The following is a 5,684-nucleotide window of genomic DNA, read 5'->3' as shown; positions in this document are numbered from 1 at the left end:
GTGGACTACGAAACGCGTCTCGTGACGCTTGATCTCTTTCCCCTGGAGTGCCGTCGCCTCCGAGGGGACCTAATTCTTACTTATGCTCTGTTTGAACAAAGCTTGGCAAACAGGTTTTTTACCGTTTACCCAGCAAACACCCGGCGGGGACATAGTAAGAAAATCTTCAAGCTCAGGGCACACACATCCGTTAGACAAAACTTTTTTCATTTCGGGTAGTAGCTGCGTGGAATGACCTTCCTCCTACGGTTGTACACGCTCCTTCTCGAACCCAATTTAAAGCACTATTAGACATTTATTTATGCGGATCCTCGCGCTGGCGAGCATACTGCCCCGCGCTGAGAACATAAAGAGTAGTGCTACACCCTTTTTTCACTTGTGCCTTTCAGGTGAACGACAGCCACTGACCGACAAGAACAAAACCGACCCGGGAAACTTGGGCAAAAGCCTCGATCCTGTGTATCAATCCGTGAATCCGTGAAACATAGCAGGGAATCGCGAATTGCAGAAAAAGGAGATTCACTTACCATGAAAGGAAATTAAAGATGCTTTTACGGCTGAAATAATTCCAATTCTAGAACCCACAATTCCCCTGTAGATGCAAACTATGCGGAGGTACCATACCTGTAAACTATTTTTCCCCGACGATTGCTCATACCCGTTGAAATTGTGGAGGCCCTGTTCATTATTGGTGGTAAGTGATGCAATTTTATTGTTGAAGCTCACTGTGTTCTATTTTGGCCTACAAAATATGCCTGGAAGCCCATGAAGCTGATCAACCCGTTGCATGTAACCTAAGCTGATCATACTGGAACGCTGAACGAACCTGACAATGCCACGAAGGAGGATACAGCACAAATTTCTCAAAAAAAAACGCGTTTGAAGCAATTTCTGAAGCCATATTACAGCAATTCCAAAGTAGAATATACGACAAAAATTTCAAAATGAATTAATTAAAACAGATCGCCAAACTGACAGCAGATTAAGGTGATTTTTGGTCTGAACACATAGGCAACAAACTGCAACATTTTGGCAAATGTTTTATTTCGTTCACAAAAGTTTTGCAGTAAAAGCATTGTGTGTCCAAGATGTGGCTTGCTACACAGGATCGAGGCTTGCTTTCAAGTCGATTTTAATCTCATCGTTCAAAACTCCACGATCAGTCGGTGAGTGTCAGGTTCCCGTGTCGCATCTCGAAGGGGTACAGATTTCTTGATAGACATCATCAATTAGAAATCGGTTTCGTTTTTCCCTCTGTCAGTCTGCACTCACTTCCTGCGGATCATCCATTCGCAATCACGGTCTAAATCAATGCAAGCTGCTCTCTGCAGCCATCCATTGACCGCAAGAGATGTGGGCGAAATAAGTGTCTGTCGAATGTAAGAATGCCACACCCGCAAGGGCTTGTGGCACTTTGAATGTACGGGTTTACAGGACGACCAGGTGGACCCACTAGCTAACTCTCCTGACCCGTTTGCTTGCGCCACTTGCATCTAACCAAGGGTGCAATGCATTATGCAACTTAAAAGAGAATCACCAACAACAAAACAAAGTTCCCCACTGCTAAATCAGAACAAAAACATAGTGAAAGTCCCACTTTGATAGGGCTAGTCCACGCAAAACTGACGCTTCTTTCTGAAGAAGTACACAGACACAAAGAACACAGCGACCTGGACGAAAGATGATAATGAACTTTCTTCTCTGAGTGCGAACCTTGTGGTATTTATCCAAGATGCACTGGCTGCAAAAGTCATCCAGCTCTCTGACGCGGTAATAAAGAACGCCACGGCGTCTCTAACGGGCAGGCGCATGAAGGAGAGTAGGCTGATCGTCTAAGGGTCACTCTCCAGAAGAATCACGCCAAAAAGGCTAGCATGGTTGCTCCTTGTTTGTGTCCTCACAAAGTCTGACCAAGAACCGCTTCACCCAGTTTGCTCACGCCAGAAATAAGCAGACGAACACTTCAGCCTCTAGTCACTCCTTGCGCCCCATCGGCCGTAAAGATCTTGGATTCTCAATATTCAAAAGGTCGATCCAGCGATCAAGCGTATATCCGAGAATCGCCCCCCCAAAGGCGCGAAAGCTGGGCCCGAACAGCTCTAGGAGAGAAGAGCGAAACAGGCTCCTACTTGACTCTAGTTTGACTGACTCCAAACTTGTAGCCTGACCGATGGTAGTTTCGTCGCCATCTGCTCCGGAAACTAAGCCGACGCAACCGGCTGCGACATTGAATGGCGATTTTTATTCAACAGCCGCGGACCTTCCGATCAACGATATGCAAATTTGCGAAAGAATTCTTTTGTTGTTCTGCCTATTTACAGAGTTCACATGTCATTCGTTAGACCTTTTCACACTAACACAACCTTTGCTTGATCACCTCTGTCAGTCTGCACTCACTTCCTGCGGATCATCCATTCGCAATCACGGTCTAAATCAATGCAAGCTGCTCTCTGCAGCCATCCATTGACCGCAAGAGATGTGGGCGAAATAAGTGTCTGTCGAATGTAAGAATGCCACACCCGCAAGGGCTTGTGGCACTTTGAATGTACGGGTTTACAGGACGACCAGGTGGACCCACTAGCTAACTCTCCTGACCCGTTTGCTTGCGTCACTTGCATCTAACCAAGGGTGCAATGCATTATGCAACTTAAAAGAGAATCACCAACAACAAAACAAAGTTCCCCACTGCTAAATCAGAACAAAAACATAGTGAAAGTCCCACTTTGATAGGGCTAGTCCACGCAAAACTGACGCTTCTTTCTGAAGAAGTACACAAACACAAAGAACACAGCGACCTGGACGAAAGATGATAATGAACTTTCTTCTCTGAGTGAGAACCTTGTGGTATTTATCCAAGATGCACTGGCTGCAAAAGTCATCCAGCTCTCTGACGCGGTAATAAAGAACGCCACGGCGTCTCTAACGGGCAGGCGCATGAAGGAGAGTAGGCTGATCGTCTAGGGGTCACTCTCCAGAAAAATCACGCCAAAAAGGCTAGCATGGTTGCTCCTTGTTTGTGTCCTCACAAAGTCTGACCAAGAACCGCTTCACCCAGTTTGCTCACGCCAGAAATAAGCAAACGAACACTTCAGCCTCTAGTCACTCCTTCCGGCCCATCGGCCATAAAGATCTTGGACTCTCAATATTCAAAAGGTCGATCCAGCGATCAAGCGTATATCTGAGAATCGCCCCCCCCAAAGGCTCGAAAGCTGGGCCCCAACAGTCTAGGAGAGAAGAGCAAAACAGGCTCCTGCTTGACTCTAGTTCGACTGACTCCAAACTTATAGCCTGACCGATGGTAGTTTCGTCCCCATCTGCTCCGGAAACTAAGCCGACGCAACCGGCTGCGACATTGAATGGCGATTTTTATTCAACAGCCGCGGACCTTCCGATCACCGAAGGCAGCATCGCTCGGGAGGAGGCGAGTCCCACGTGTACACAGCGCCTAAAGTACGTGGAGCTATCATCACTTATTTCCGTAGCAGACGATGAAAGCAAAGCAGCAAACTGTACGCCCAGTTCACAACTTCTGAGCTGGACTGAGTCAGACTTGTGGAGACAAGCGGCGGGGCCCACCGACAAATCAACAGCAAGCGTTGTCCTAGACGCCGAGGAATGCTGTGGGAACCCTACAACTACTGGGAGGGTGAAACTAACAATCTCCAGCTTCACTTCGTCAAAGATGGCCCCTTTGATTGTGGACACAGTCGTCGCTAAGAGTCACGAACCGGAAAGTCCTTCGTGCACCCAGTTGGCTACGCTTATCGCGGGCGAATCGGGTTTCTACACAAACGCAAAGGGGAGATGACTGCAATCAAACGAACCATATAAGGTTCATCAGATTAAAAAACTGCCGGCTAGCTTCTAGGTGCACTATCCTGTAAAAACAAGCCTCTCAGAGTTCCAAAAAGGGAGACTTTTTGATGCTGCCATCCAACACTCAGGGCCTCGCAGGGACGCCTAAAGGCTCAAGAAGCAAACAGATGCGAGGCTGCCCAAAATCCTTGAACAACAGCAAATCTAGACGGCCAAACTGTGGTACTGAATGATCTATAAATAGCAGCAGTCGATCTGTTCGCCCACTGAGGAAGGGGGAACTACGTCTCCCAAAGGTAAATGCTTCGCGCAAACTGGGTTCCCACAGGGCAAAACAACTTGCAAATAAGAAGCAACCCTACGAACATTAAGATAGGTGCCAAACAAGTGTGCAGCAGAGAGCCAGTTAGAGCCTTTGCCTCAAGTTTGGCCTACAGCTATTAAATCCGCCAACTCTCGGCTACTCTCCTTCAGAGGCAGCAGAAACATTGTTGAAATACTTGTCGACAAACTGCCTCATCTTTTTTTAGCAAACTTTGTGACATAAAACTATGGATTTCCTTAAACACCCGCCCGCAATCTTACTCACGGAGTCTTGGCTCACGCCAGAAGTTCTTGACGCAAAGAGCCTGACGTACAGCTAATCTGCTTTTTTCAGCTGACTCAAAACGACGGCGGACTGGTTGGGTCGCTTTATGAATACATGCGGCCCTGCCTATCCTAATTGTCTTCTCCGGTACCACTTCCGCACCTTTCTGTGACGCAATGTAGATCCAAATCTCGCAGCGAGGGACCAATTCTTTTCTTATCGGCGTGGTCAGCCCTCTAGTCCCCCGGAAGATGACCACTTCCATATTCAAATCCTTGGACAACTCTGCTCTAGCTATCCTTTCACAAATCTCTCGCTGGTGGGTGGTATCAACGCTTCAGAGGCCTCCTGGATAGAGCTTCAGCGCGTCAGATCAAAAGGGCCATTTGCAGCGGCGTTGAACAGTCTTTCAACACGGTGCACGGACTCAACATGACGTCGCATCCACCAGATACCAAGCCATCCGGTAAAAATCCCTCCTGAATTTGGTCACCGTAAACAAAATACGCTTCGTCGGTCAGATGACAATTAACTCTCCACATGGACATAGTGACCATTGTGCGCTGATCCTTATTGCATTTGCCACTGTAGCAGAAATTATCAAACTTCAAACGTGGAACCAAAACTTCTACTGTGCATGCTTCTTAGGAGTGCACATTTCTCTTGAACAAGGTTAACTATGACCAGCTTCAGTGGAAAACTAATATAGGTCCATCGTCAAGAATGTTCACGAGACTGAGGCGATGGTCGTCCCAAAGAAGTCGGATAGGCCGAAAGCGGCTTCTGGAACGGAGACCTGAACTATTTTTCAAAAGGTTGTCTACTGAAAACAGATGAGCCGGCGTTCAGTAAAATTAGAAATCACTGAAAAATACCTGCCAATGGAACATACGAAAACAAATCACCACGCTTCACCTGGCCACGAGAAAAATCTGCTATTGAAGTACGTGAGACATCGCCGAATAAATATGCCACCCACTTTTTCCTTGAGAGACGAAAACGTGGAACCCACAAGTGACCCAAAAGCGAAATTTGAGGTCCACAGCGGACACTGGGCAGTCATGTATGTTGCTCCAGTGACCTGGGCATACCCATTCTTGTTAGGGCATAGCTACGAAAAGCATCTAGCCAATTTATTATTCAATGATGAGAATATATGTCACTTATTGCACAGGACAAACTCGTTCTGCAGGTTGGCGCCGGACGAGGTCCATCCAGGCATCCCGAAGCAAACGTCGTTCACACTGGCAAAGCATCTCCACCTGGCGTTCTGTCATTT

The sequence above is a fragment of the Opisthorchis viverrini genome (assembly GCF_000715545.1).
Source record: "Opisthorchis viverrini unplaced genomic scaffold opera_v5_186, whole genome shotgun sequence".
In the NCBI taxonomy this organism is placed as follows: Eukaryota; Metazoa; Platyhelminthes; class Trematoda; order Opisthorchiida; family Opisthorchiidae; genus Opisthorchis; species Opisthorchis viverrini.
Note: the sequence above shows the minus strand (reverse complement) of the source record.